Here is a 15186-nt window from a genome sequence, read left to right on the forward strand (position 1 = left end):
CACGCTGGCTGACGCCTTGATTTTGGACTTCCAGCCTCTGGAGCTGAGAGAGAATAAATTTCTGTTGTTTTAAGTCCCCCAGTTTCTGGTGATCTGTTATGGTAGCCCCAGGAAACCAATACAGCCAGATAGAGAAAGACAAGGGCCAAGCAGATGTTCCCCGGGAACTGGTCTGGGAGACCATGGTGGAGGACGTCTCCACTGGGAAGGGAAGATCCTTCCTCCAGCGATTTCGTCACCTTTACCGTGCAAATTGAGAATGTTTGAGAATGTTCTTGAGGATAACTAAGTTTACATTTCAAAGCTTAACTGTTCACATTACCTGTGTCTTTATCCCTCATTTTATCTTTACAACAGCACTTCAGGCTAAGTAAGTAAGGCAATAATTATCACTTACCCTTTAGAGATGAAGAAAAAAAAAAAAAATACTGACAGAAAATGTCACCCAGCAAACTTAGAGCAGAGCTGGGGCCACATGCCTCACTTTATGCTTCTTTAAAATTATCCAGTGGCTCCAGCCCTTTACAACATTAGATTATTTTTATTATAAAGGATCTTCAAGCTTGTGGCAACAAATTAAGCCATACACACACTCTGCAGACCCATCCTTTTGGGCTAATCAATATTAAAAATTTGAGTTGAATTGCAACCCGGGAGCTTTGATTCTTGAAGATGATTGTACAACTATGTAGCTTATATGATGTGACTGTGTGATTGTGAAAACCTTGGGGCTCACACTCCATTTATTCAGTGTATGGACAGATGAGTAGAAAAATGGGGACAAAAAGTAAATGAATAATAGAGGGGTTGAGAGGTATGTGATGTTTTGGGTGTTCTTTTTTACTTTTATTTTTATTTATTTTTTTGAGTAATGAAAATATTAAAAAATTTGATTGTGGTAATGAATGCACAACTATATGATGATATTGTGAACTGATTGTACACTTTGAATAATTGTATGGTATGTGAATACATGTCAATAAAATTGCATAAAAAATATTAAAAATTGGATATGTACCTAAACTCTATGCTAATATGTAGAGAGAGGCTATGGGGGAAGAGGGGTTAATTGTTATTTTTGTTTTGTTTTTACATTTTTTATAAACAGAAATGGGATCACACTACACACAACCTGATTTTTTTCTTAACATAGCTTAGTCATTTGTCCTGGTTAATTCACATGGTTCAAACACATCCTTTTTACCATCTGCTTAATATTTCATTTTATGAAAATATGGTAATTTTGATAGATGTTCAGAACGGTTTTGTTTCTACAAAATCATGTTTTTGCCTCTACAAAGAACACTAAACTGAACACTAAACCTAATAAAATGATGGTTTTTTTTTTTTAACAGATACTATTGAGTACATTTCCAAAAAGTTTCTCTAGCAATTCCTGCTCCCGCAGTAGTAAGTGAATGTCCCTTCACAATCAAGGAAGACACTTGCTTTCTTTAACCTTTGCCAATCTGTTAGGTGGAAAATGGAATTTTATTTTTGTTTTTCATTTATATTTTCCTAATTACTTGAAAGGAAGAACATATTTTTCATGATTTTTTGCCATTTATATTTCCTGTTTCGATAACTGCTCTCCCATTATTTACCCATTTTTAAATGGGTTGCTTGTCTTTGATTATCAAATTCTAGAGATTCGTTATATAGTAGAAATATTATCCCTTTGTCACATATGTTACATATGTTGGTTTCCAGTCTATAATGTTCTATAAATTTTGTTCGGTTTTTTGTTTGTTTGCTTTTAGCCTCTTATATAGACAAATTCATCTAACTTTTATTCTCTGAAATGTGTTTCTATTATTTTCTATTGGTTGTTTAACATCTAGAGCCTTTATCCATCTGTAAGTCAATTTTGCAGATGATGTGAAGTAAGGGTCTAAGTTTTTTTTTCCAGATAGATGGCAGATTATGCCTGCACTATTTATAAACCATTTTCCTATTGAATTAAAATGCTGTTTTTGTCATCTATTAAGTTTATATATTTAGTAGTTTCCATGCCCAATATATTGCTTTTCTCACAGTAGCTTTTAAAATACATTTTAATATTCAGAAAGGCAAGCTGTTCCTTATAAGTCTTCATTTTCAAATTTTTTTTAGTTCTTCTCAGTCATTTATTATTCAAATAAATTTTAAGGTCAACTTGTCTGATTCCAAAAATAAAAAAATAGGATTTTGATTGAAATAGCTTTAAATATATTAAGTAAGTTAGAAAACATGTCATTTCTTATTGTTAAGTAATCCTATCCAGGAACACTCTTCAGGACTTGCTATTGCCCTTCAAAAAAACTGAATTATCTTCTTCATATGGGTCCTATATACTTCTTGATAACTCTATTCCCAGACTGATTTTTATCATTAATGTGAATGGGATTTTTTATTTTTACGTTTTAACTTCTTACCAGGTATTGTTGATATAAATAATAGCTACTAATTTGTGTATAGTTTTCTTTTATCCAAGACCTTAATGAACTCTTTACTAATTCTAACAGACTTTATAGGCATCTCTTGAGATTTCTAGGCATACAATTATACATATGCAAATGAAGATAATTTTTGTTTTTCTATTTCATATATATTATATATGGGAGATTCATTTTCTTACATTCTTGTACTAACTACTGCTTCTAACACACTGTGTAGAAATATAGGGATGACAAGCATGCCTACCCTGTTTCTAAATTTAACAGAAATGCTTCAGTATTTCATGGTGTATTACGATACTTACAGTTGACTTTTGGCAAAGGTTTCTATCATGTTTAAACAGTTTCCTTCTATTCACATTCTACTCTGTTTTTATTTTAACCAAGAATATCTGATGAATTGTATCAAATATCTTCTTGGTATCTATGGATGCAATCATATTGTTTTTCTCCTTTAATCAGTTTAGGTAATAAATTATGTTGATAGATTGCCTATTGGTGAATCATCCATGAACTCCTAGAATAAATTCTGCCTTAATTACGGTCTATTACCTTTAATTCACTGCTAGATATATTTTGTTAATACTTTATTTCAAATTTCCCATTATATTCATAAATAAAATTTACTTAGGTATCATGGAAAGTGTCTGTTCTAGTTTGCTAATGCTGCTGGAATGCAAAACACCAGAGATGGATTGGCTTTTATAAAAGGGGGTTTATTTGGTTACACAGTTACAGTCTTAAGGCCATAAAGTGTCCAAGGTAACACAGCAGCAATCGGGTACCTTCACTGGAGGATGGCCAATGGCATCTGGAAAACCTCTGTTAGCTGGGAAGGCACATGGCTGGCATCCGCTCCAGAGACCTGGTTTCAAAACGGCTTTCTCCCAGAACGTTCCTCTCTAGGCTTCAGCTTCTCTCCAAAGTGTCACTCTCAGTTGCTGTTGGGGCGTTTGTCCTCTCTTAGGTTCTCTGGAGCAAAAGTCTGCTTTCAAAAGCCATCTCCAAAATGTCTCTGTAAACTGCAGTTCCTCTCTCAGTTTCTGTGCATTCTTCAAAGTGTCTCTCTTGGCTGTAGCAAGCTCGCGCCTTCTGTCTGAGCTTATACAGTGCTCCAGTAATTTAATTCAGACCCACCCTGAATGGGTGGGGCAACATCTCCATGGAAATTATCCAATCAGAGTCATCACCCTCAGTTGGGTGGGGTGCATCTCCATGGAAACACTCAAAGAATTACAATTTAATCAACACTGATACATCTGCCCACACAAGATTACATCAAAGATAATGGCATTTTGGGGAACATAATACATTCAAACCAGCACAGTGTTCTAAGTAATACATTAACTGGCTAGGGAGTTATCGATTTCATTTTTCTATTCAAATTATATATATCCATACACACATATATACCTATATATATAAACACACACATGCACACGCACCTGCACACACACCCTTACTTTCCCTCCTCCCATTCTTCTTTCTCTCCCTCCCTCCCACTCTTCTTAACTCCCTTTTTCCACTCTCTTCTGTATTTAATGTATTTCAGTTTTTCTTTTTATTGGTTTATGCTGCCTAGTTTTTTTTTTATTTTATTTTGAAATAATTTTTAAAAGGCACATTTGCAAAAATAATCCAAAGCCATACAGAGAATTCCGATATATGTTCCCCAACCCAGATACCCAGATCCACCAACTTTTAACATTTTGCCACAGTTACCACATCATTCCAGCTATCTATCGATCCATCTATTTAATCTTCTCTCTATCTATCCCTGTATCTATCTCTATCTATCCATCTGTATCTTTCTTTCTTTCTTTCATCTATCATCACCTATTTTCTAAACATTTCATCATGCTCCTTGAACACTGAATACTTCCATGTACATTTCCTAAGAACAAGGATATTCACTTATATAACCACCCTGTGTGCCTATAAATTTCAAGAAATTTAACATTGATATAAAGCTTAAAGTCTCTACTCCAATTTTTTCATATGTTCCAAAAATGTCCTTTTGGGCCTGTTTTCCTCCATTATTAGATCCAGTCCAGGATCATGTATTGTATTTATTTTTTTTAGTTCATATTTATTGAGATATAGTCACATACCATGCAGTCATACAAAACAAAGTGTACATTCAATTCTTTACACTACAATTATATAGCTGTGCAATCATCACCAAAATCAATTTTTGACATTTTCATTTTCACACACACAAAAAGAAAAAGAATAAAAATTAAAGTGAAAAAGAACAATTATAGTAAAAAAGAATACTGGGTGCCTTTTTTTTTCTTCCCCCATTTTTCTACTCATCGATCCGTAAACAAGACAAAGGGGAGTGTGGTCCATACGGCTTTCTCGATCACATTGTCACCCCTCATAAGCTACATTTTTATACAATCGTCTTCAAGAGTCATGGGTTCTGGGTTGTAGTTTGATAGTTTCAGGTATTTACTGCTAGCTATTCCAATTCATTAGAACCTAAAAAGGGTTGTCTATATTGTGCATAAGAATGCTCACCAGAGTGACCTCTCGACTCCTTTTGGAATCTCTCTGCCACTGAAGCTTATTTCATTTCTTTCCTATCCCCCTTTTGGTCAAGAAGATGTTCTCCATCCCACAATACCAGGTCTAGATTCCTCCCCAGGAGTCATATTCCATATTTCCAGGGGGATTCATTCCCCTGGGTGTCAGATCCTACGTAGTTGGGAGGGCAGTGATTTCACCTGCCAAGTTGGCTTAGCTAGAGACAGAGAGAGCCACATCTAAGCAACAAAGAGGCATTGAGGAGGAGACTCATAGGCGTAATTATAGGGAGACCTAGCCTCTCCTTTGCAGCAACAGTCTTCCCAAGGGCAAGTCCTGTGGTAGAGGGCTCAGCCCATCAAACCACCAGTCCCCTATGTCTGTAAGCACATCAGCAACCATCGAGGTGGGGAAGCCCAACACCCCTGCATTCTCCACCAGCTCCTCAAGGGGGCTCTGCATATTTTTTATTGTTTTTTTTTAATTAACTTTTCTTGAAATCAACTATATCAAAAAAAATTTTTACAAAACATACAATAAAAAAAAATTTCAAACAAACCATAACAAGGGAGTCCAACATGTTCCTACTCTATCCCAAGAAACTAACCTAATATAGCAACATTTCTGTGAACTTGTTCCTACTATACCCATCAGAAATTAACAGACCATAGTCATTCCTGGGTATTCCCAGAATGTTAAATTTACCCACGATAGCTTATCTGTTCTTATTGGGTTATCTGTTCCCCCTTCCTTAATTGCTCTCTACCGCTAGTTCCCCTACATTCTACATTATAAACCATTTATTTTAGGAGTGCATTGTTTAGCCTCCAGGTATTTGTGAATTTTCTAAGTCTCTGATGGTTATTGACTTCTAATTGTATTCCATTGTGGTCAGAGAATGTGCTGCTTTGAATAATTTCAATTTTTTTAAATTTATTGAGCCTTGTTTTATGTCCTGACATATGGTCTATTCTGGAGAAAGTTCCGTGATCTCTAGAGAAGAATGCGTATCCTGGTGATCTAGGAAGTAATGTTCTATATATGTCTGCTAAGTCAAATTCATTTACCTGATTGTTTAGATTTTCAATTTCCTTATTGGTCTTCTGTCAGGTTCATTTATCTATAGGAGAGAGTGATCTGTTGAAGTCTCCCACAATTATTGTGGAAACATCCATTGCTTCCTTTAGTTTTGTCAGTGTTTCTCTCAGGTATTTTGTGGCACCATGATTGGGTGCAAAAGCATTTATGATTGTTATTTCTTCTTGTTGAATTGCCTTTTTTATTAGTATGTAGTGGCCTTCTTTGTCTCTCATAACATCCTTGCATTTAAAGTCTATTTTATCCGAGATTAATATTGCTACTTCTGCTTTTTTTTTTTTTTGGCTGTAGCTTGCATAAATATTTTTCCCATCCTTTCACTTTCAATTTCTTTGTGTCCCTGTGTCTAAGATGAGTCTCTTGTATGCAACATATTGACGGTTCATATTTTTTGATCCATTCTGCCAATCTATATCTTTTTTTTAAAATCTTCATTTTATTGAGATATATTCACATACCACGCAGTCATACAAAACAAACCGTACATTCGATTGTTCATAGTTGTACATTCATCACCTAAATCAATCCCTGACACCTTCATTAGCACATACACAAAAATAACAAAAATAATAATTAAAGTGAAAAAAAGCAATTAAAGTAAAAAAGAACACTGGGTACCTTTGTCTGTCTGTTTGTTTGTTTCCTTCCCCTATTTTTCTACTCATCCATCCATAAACTAGACAAAGGGGAGTGTGGTCCTTATGGCTTTTCCAATCCCACTGTCACCCCTCATAAGCTACATTTTTATACAATTGTCTTCGAGATTCATGGGTTCTGGGTTGTAGTTTGATAGTTTCAGGTATCTACCACCAGCTACCCCAATTCTTTAGAACCTAAAAAGGGTTGTCTAAATTGTGCATAAGAGTGCCCACCAGAGTGACCTCTCGGCTCCTTTTGGAATCTCTCTGCCACTGAAGCTTATTTCATTTCCTTTCACATCCCCCTTTTGGTCAAGAAGATGTTCTCCATCCCACGATGCCAGGTCTATATTCCTCCCCGGGAGTCATATTCCACGATGCCAGGGAGATTCACTCCCATGGGTGTCTGATCCCACGTAGAGGGGAGGGCAGTGATTTCACCTTTCAAGTTGGCTTAGCTAGAGAGAGAGGGCCACATCTGAGCAACAAAGAGGCATACGGGAGGAGGCTCTTAGGCACAATTATAGGGAGGCCTAGCCTCTCCTTTGCAGCAACAGTCTTCCCAAGGGTAAATCCTGTGGCAGAGGGCTCAACCCATCAAACCACCAGTCCCCTATGTCTGTGGTCATGTTAGCAACCATCGAGGTGGGGTAGGCCAACACCCCTGCATTCTCCACAGGCTCCTCAAGGGGGCTCTACATATTTTTTTCCCTTGTGTTTTTTTTTTTCTTTTAACTTTTTTTTTTAAATCAACTATATGAAAAATAAAAAAATAAGAAAAAAATAATTTAAAAAAATACAATAAAAGAACATTTCAAAGAGACCGTAACACGGCACTAAGAAAAAGACAACTAACCTAAGATAACTACTTTACTTCCAACATGTTTCAACTCTACCCCAAGAAAGTTACCGAATATAACAACATTTCTGTGAACTTGTTCCTACTATACCCATCAGAAATTAACAGACCATAGTCATTCCTGGGCATTTCCAGAATGTTAAATTTACCCAAGATAGCTTATCTGTTCTTCTTGGATTATTGTTCCCCCTTCTTTAATTGCTCTCTATTGCTAGTTCCCCTACATTCTACATTATAAACCATTTGTTTTACATTTTTCAAAGTTCATATTAGTGGTGGCATATAGTATTTCTCTTTTTGTGCCTGGCTTATTTCGCTCAGCATAATGTCTTCAAGGTTCATCCATGTTGTCATATGTTTCACATCGTTCCTTCTTACTGCCGTGTAGTATTCCATCGTGTGTATATACCACATTTTATTTATCCACTGATCTGTTGAAGGACATTTGGGTTGTTTCCATCTCTTGGCAATTGTGAATAATGCTGCTATGAACATTGGCGTGCAGATATCTGTTCGTGTCACTGCTTTCTGATCTTCCGGGTATATACTGAGAAGTGCAATCGCTGGGTCGAATGGTAACTCTATATCTAGTTTTCTAAGGAACTGCCAGACTGACTTCCAGAGTGGCTGAACCATTATACAGTCCCACCAACAATGAATAAGAGTTCCAATTTCTCCACATCCCCTCCAGCATTTGTAGTTTCCTGTTTGTTTAATGGCAGCCATTCTAATCGGTGTGAGATGGTATCTCATTGTGGTCTTAATTTGCATCTCTCTAATAGCTAGTGAAGCTGAACATTTTTTCATGTGTTTCTTGGCCATTTCTATTTCCTCTTCAGAGAACTGTCTTTTCATATCTTTTGCCCATTTTATAATTGGGCCGACTGTACTACTGTCATTGAGTTGTAGGATTTCTTTATATATGCAAGATATCAGTCTTTTGTCAGATACATGGTTTCCAAAAATTTTTTCCCATTGAGTTGGCTGCCTCTTTACCTTTTTGAGAAATTCCTTTGAGGTGCAGAAACTTCTAAGCTTGAGGAGTTCCCATTTATCTATTTTCTCTTTTGTTGCTTGTGCTTTGGGTGTAAAGTCTAGGAAGTGGCCGCCTAATACAAGGTCTTGAAGATGTTTTCCTACATTATCTTCTAGGAGTTTTATGGTACTTTCTTTTATATTGAGATCTTTGGTCCATTTTGAGTTAATTTTTGTGTAGGGGGTGAGGTAGGGGTCCTCTTTCATTCTTTTGGATATGGATATCCAACTCTCCCAGCCCCATTTGTTGAAAAGACCATTATGACTCAGTTCAGTGACTTTGGGGGCCTTATCAAAGATCAGTCGGCCATAGATCTGAGGGTCTATCTCTGAATTCTCAATTCGATTCCATTGATCTATATGTCTATCTTTGTGCCAGTACCATGCTGTTTTGGCAACTGTGGCTTTATAATAAGCTTCAAAGTCAGGGAGTGTAAGTCCTCCCACTTCGTTTTTCTTTTTTAGAGTGTATTTAGCAATTCGAGGCATCTTCCCTTTCCAAATAAATTTGATAACTAGCTTTTCCAAGTCTGCAAAATAGGTTGTTGGAATTTTGATTAGGATTGCATTGAATCTGTAGATGACTTTGGGTAGAATTGACATCTTAATGACATTTAGCCTTCCTATCCATGAACATGGAATATTTTTCCATCTTTTAAGGTCCCCTTCTATTTCTTTTAGTAGAGTTATGTAGTTTTCTTTGTATAGGTCTTTTACATCTTTGGTTAAGTTTATTCCTAGGTACTTGATTTTTTTAGTTGCTATTGAAGAAGGTATCTTTTTCTTGAGTGTCTCTTCAGTTTGTTCATTTCTAGCATATAGAAACATTACTGACTTATGTGCATTAATCTTGTATCCCGCTACTTTGCTAAATTTGTTTATTAGACCTAGTAGCTGTATCGTTGATTTCTCAGGGTTTTCCAGATATAAGATCATATCATCTGCAAACAATGACAGTTTTACTTCTTCTTTTCCAATTTGGATGCCTTTTATTTCTTTGTCTTGCCGGATTGCCCTGGCTAGCACTTCCAGCACAATGTTGAATAACAGTGGTGACAGCGGGCATCCTTGTCTTGTTCCTGATCTTAGAGGGAAGGCTTTCAGTCTCTCACCATTGAGTACTATGCTGGCTGTGGGTTTTTCATATATGCTCTTTATCATATTGAGGAAGTTTCCTTCAATTCCTACCTTTGGAAGTGTTGTTATCAAAAACAGATGTTGGATTTTGTCAAATGCTTTTTCAGCATTTATTGAGGTGATCATTTAATTTTTCACCTTCGAATTGTTAATGTGTTGTAATAAATTGATTGATCTTCTGATGTTGAACCATCCTTGCATGCCTGGAATGAACCCCACTTGGTCATGGTGTATGATTTTTTTAATGTGTCTTTGGATTCGATTTGCAAGTATTTTGTTGAGGATTTTTGCATCTATATTCATTAGGGAGATTGGCCTGCAGTTTCCTTTTTTGTAGCATCTTTGCCTGGTTTTGGTATTCGATTGATGTTAGCTTCATAAAATGAGTTAGTTAGTGTTCCATTTTCTTCAATGTTTTGAAAGAGTTTGAGTAAGATTGGTGTCAGTTCTTTCTGGAAAGTTTGGTAGAATTCCCCTGTGAAGCCATCTGGCCCTGGGCATTTATTTGTGGGAAGATTTTTGATGACTGATTGGATCTCTTTGCTTGTGATGGGTTGGTTGAGGTCTTCTATTTCTTCTCTGGTCAGTCTAGGTTGTTCATATGTTTCCAGGAAATTGTCCATTTCCTCTACATTATCCAGTTTGTTGCCATACAGTTGTTCATAGTATCCTCTTACAATTGTTTTAATTTCTTCGGGATCTGCAGGTATGTCACCTTTTTCATTCATTATTTTGTTTATATGAGTCTTCTCTATTTTTTATTTTGTCAGTCTAGCTAGGGGCTTGTCAATCTTGTTGATCTTCTCAAAGAACCAACTTTTGGTGATATTTATCCTCTCTATTGTTTTTTTGTTCTCGATGTCATTTATTTCTGCTTTAATCCTTGTTATTTCTTTTCTTCTACTTGGTTTAGGACTGGTTTGCTGTTCATTTTCTAGCTTCTTCAGTTGATCCATTAGTTCTTTGATTTTGGCTCTTTCTTCCTTTTTAATATATACGTTTAGTGCTATAAATTTCCTCCTCAGTACCGCTTTTGCTGCATCACATAGGTTTTGGTATGTTGTGCTCTCATTTTCATTCGTCTCTCTATATTTAGCAATTTCTCTTGCTATTTCTTCTGTAACCCACTGATTGTTTAGGAGTGTGTTGTTTAACCTCCAGGTATTTGTGAATTTTCTAAGTCTCTGATGGTTATTGACTTCTAATTGTATTCCATTGTGGTCAGAGAATGTGCTTTGAATAATTTCAATCTTTTTAAATTTATTGAGCCTTGTTTTATGTCCCAGCATATGATCTATTCTGGAGAAAGTTCCGTGAGCACTACAGAAGAATGTGTACCCTGGTGATTTGGGATGTAATGTTCTATACACGTATGTTAAATCCAATTCATTTATCAGATTGTTTAGGTTTTCAATTTCCTTATTGGTCTTCTGTCTGGTTGATCTATCTATAGGAGAGAGTGATGTGTTGAAGTCTCCCACAATTATTGTGGAAACATCAATTGCTTCCTTTAGTTTTCCCAGTGTTTCTCTCATGTATTTTGTGGCACCTTGATTGGGTGAATAAACATTTATGATTGTTATTTCTTCTTGTTGAATTGCCCCTTTTATTAGTATGTAGTGGCCTTCTTTGTCTCTCAAAACATCCCTGCATTTAAAGTCTATTTTATCTGAGATTAATATTGCTACAACTGCTTTCTTTGGCTGTAGCTTGCATGAAATATTTTTTTCCATCCTTTCACTTTCAATTTCTTTGTGTCTCTGTGTCTAAGATGAGTCTCCTGTATGCAACATATTGATGGTTCATTTTTTTTAATCCATTCTGCGAATCTATATCTTTTAATTGGAGAGTTTAATCCATTTACATTCAACGTTATAACCGTGAAGGCATTTCTTGAATCAGCCATCTTATCCTTTGGTTTATGTTTGTCATATATATTTTTCCCCTCTCTCTCTATTTATATCCTTTAATGTACTCATACCGAATCTCTTTAGTACTGAACCTTTCTCCAAGTCTCTCTCTCCTTTCTTTGTTTCTCTGTCTGTAGGGCTCCCTTTAGTATCTCAAGTAGGGCAGGTCTCTTGTTAGCAAATTCTCTCAGCATTTGTTTGTCTGTGAAAAATTTAACCTCTCCCTCAAATTTGAAGGAGAGCTTTGCTGGATAAAGTATTCTTGGTTGGAAATTTTTCTCACTCAGAATTTTAAATATGTCATGCCACTGCCTTCTCACCTCCATGGTGGCTGCTGAGTAGTCACTACTTAGTCTTTTGCTGTTTCCTTTGTATGCGGTGAATTGCTTTTCTCTTGCTGCTTTCCGAACTTGCTCCTTCTCTTCCATGTTTGACAGTGTGATCAGAATATGTCTCAGAGTGGGTTTCTTTGGATTTATTCTATTTGGAGTTCGCTGGGCATTTATGATTTGTGTATTTATGGTGTTTAGAAGATTTGGGAAGTTTTCCCCAACAATTTCTTTGAATCCTCCTCCTAGACCTTTACCCTTTTCTTCCCCTTCTGGAACACCAATGAGTCTTATATTTGGACGTTTTATATTATCTATCATATCCCTGAGGTCCATTTCAATTTTTTCATTTTTTTTCCCCATTCTTTCTTTTGGGCTTTCATTTTCCATTCTGTCATCTTCCAGGTCACTGATTCATTGTTCAACTTCCTCTAGTCTTGTACTATGAGTGTCCAGAATCTTTTTACTTTGGTCAACAGTTTCTTTAATTTCCATAAGATCACCTATTTTTTATTTAGTCTTGCAATGTCTTCTTTATGCTCTTCTAGGGTCTTCTTGATATCCTTTGTATCCCATACTATGGTCTCATTGTTCATCTTTAGTTCTTTGATTAGTTGCTCTATGTACTTTGTCTCTTCTGATCTTTTGATTTGGGTGCTTTGGCTTGGGTTATCCATATTGTCTGGTTTTTTCATATGCTTTAGAATTTTCTGTTGTTTTTGGCCTCTTGGCATTTGCTGAACTTGATAGGGTTCTTTTAGGATTTGTAGACCAATTGAATTCCTTATCTCTAATTTATCAGATCTATAGCTTTGTGGAGTACACTTTCTCTAACTAACCAGCAGGTGGCATCCACTAGCCACCTGTTCTCCACAAGCCAGTTCTCCCCTGCTTTGCCTTTGTGGTGAGTGGGGGAGTGAGTCTTGCGGGGTCCAATTGGTGTACCAAGCTTGCGTGTGTAGTTGGTGTTGCCCGCCCTGTATATGGGGCATGTGCCTGGGCTGTCGGGGGGGGGTGGCTCTAACAATCAAATCTCCCTGGTGTTCCTGGAGTTTTAAAGCTGCTGCAATAGTCTAATCCTTCAGTTCAGCCCTGCCACAGTTTGTCTCTGCCACTGACCCACGAGTCCTTGGTTTTGGCATATGGCTCCTGAGACTTGTGAGTGGGTCCCTCTTCCAGGCTGTGCACCCCATGGTCCTCTGTTGAGGGATGACTGTGCTATGTCACAGGTGAGTGCCATCCCCCCAAGGTGGTTCTGGGCTGCTGGGCTGTGTAGGGAGGCTCCCAGTCTCCTGAAATGATGGCTGAATGTTGCTTTGTTAATTTACATTGCTCCACCTTCCCAACTCTGGGACAACCAGCTGAGGGTGCAGGGAAGGCTAATGTCCAAGCCCAGTTTTGTGGTGTGTGCGTGTTATTTGAAGCACTTCCGTCACACTGGGTTGTCTGGGGCAGCTCTGGGCTATGGGGCTGGCGACGGGCAGGAGTGTTTCGTGTTCACCAGGATGATGGCTGTGAGCGGACACCCCCCTTTTCTTGGGAAGTTGTGGTGTTTAGTGAATTTTCTCAGCCACTGGATTATTGCCTTTTGTCTCAGAGCTCTCTTAGTTCTGCTCTTGCCTTGACCTGCCCAAATTGCAAGTCTTTGAGGCTTTCTGTATTGGGCTTCTTAGAGTAATTGTTTTAGAAAAAGAAAAAAGGATTAAAAAAAAAATAAAGGGCCCTCCTCGCAGATCTAATGGGTTATTGAAATGCTAAGAGGCAAAGCAGTTAGTGCCATTAAGGAAAGATCCAGGGGGAAGAGAGATCAGTTTTTTCTTCAGGATTTGCATATGAGCCTCAGGGCCTGAACTCTGCCCTTCCCCTTTCTGTGTTCACCAGAACTCCAAAAATCCTCCGCTTTTATTTTGGAGTTTTTCTTTGCTGTGTTTTGCTATGCCTGTCTCCTCTCTGCTGGGCTGGCTGCTCTCAGATTCTCTGGTGTCTGGTCTCAGTCTATCTGTGGTTGGAGTTTGGATCACTAGAATGAGTTTCCAGTAAGAGCTGCCACTGCAGTTCTCCCTTCTCCTTCCCAGCGCTGATGGCCCCTCCTCCCACGGGACTGAGCCTGGCAGAGAGGAGCGCAGGTCCCCTGGCCACAAAAACTTACAGATTTCGCTGATCTCAGCAGCTCGATGTGTTCATGAGTGTTGTATGAAGTATGACCAAAGTCAAATTGCTCTGTGTTTTCCAGTCCACGCAGTTCCTGGCTTTCTACCTACTTTCCTGGAGAAGTAACTAAAACATACAGCTCACCAATCTGCCATCTTGCCCCACCTCGTCTGTATCTTTTAATTGGGGAGTTTAATCCATTTACATTCAACGTTATTTCTGTGAAGGCATTTCTTGAATCAGCCATCCTATCCCTTGGTTTATGTTTGTCAGATATATTTTTTCCCTCTCTCTCTTACTATCCCTTAATGAACCAATATTGAACCTCTTTAGTATTGAACCTTTCTCCATAACTCTCTCTCCTTCCTTTGTTTCTCTGTTGGTAGGGCTCCCTTTAGTATCTGAAGTAGGGAAAGTCTTTTATTAGCAAAATCTCTCAGCATTTGTTTGTCTGTGAAAAATTTAAGCTCTCCCTCAAATTTGAAGGAGAGTTTTTCTGGATAAAGTATTCTTGGTTGGAAGTTTTTCTCTATCAGAATTTTAAATATGTCATGCCACTGCCTTCTCGCTTCCATGGTGGCCGCTGAGTAGTCACTACTTACTCTTATGTTGTTTCCTTTGTATGTGGTGAATTGCTTTTCTTTTGCTGCTTTCAGAACTTGCTCCTTCTCTTCAGTATTTGACAGTCTGATCAGAATATGTCTTGGAGTGGGTTTATTTGAATTTATTCTATCTGGAGTTTGCTGGGCATTTACGCTTTGTGTATTTATATTGTGTAGAAGGTTTGGGAAGTTTTCCCCAACAATTTCTTTGAATACTCTTTCTAGACCTTTACCCTTTTCTTCCCCTTCTGGGACACCAATGAGTCTTATATTTGGATGTTTTATTTTATTTATCATATCCCTGAGGTCCATTTAGATTTTTTTTATTTTTTTCCCCATTCTTTCTTTTGTTCTTTCATTTTCTGTTCTGTGGCCCTCAAGGTCACTGATTCATTGTTCAACTTCTTCTAGTATTGTACTATGAGTATCCAGAATCTTTTTAATTTGGTCACCTGTTTCTTTT

General features: G+C 37.4%; 1 protein-coding gene across 1 annotated transcript in view; it reads right to left on the minus strand.

Annotated features, from left to right (window-relative positions):
- SH3BGR (SH3 domain binding glutamate rich protein) overlaps positions 1–15186 on the minus strand; it is a 108019-nt gene that overhangs the window by 33789 nt on the left and 59044 nt on the right. The gene's annotated exons all lie outside the window — the stretch shown is intronic.

The sequence above is a fragment of the Choloepus didactylus genome, chromosome 1, assembly GCF_015220235.1.
Source record: "Choloepus didactylus isolate mChoDid1 chromosome 1, mChoDid1.pri, whole genome shotgun sequence".
Classification (NCBI taxonomy): Eukaryota; Metazoa; Chordata; class Mammalia; order Pilosa; family Megalonychidae; genus Choloepus; species Choloepus didactylus.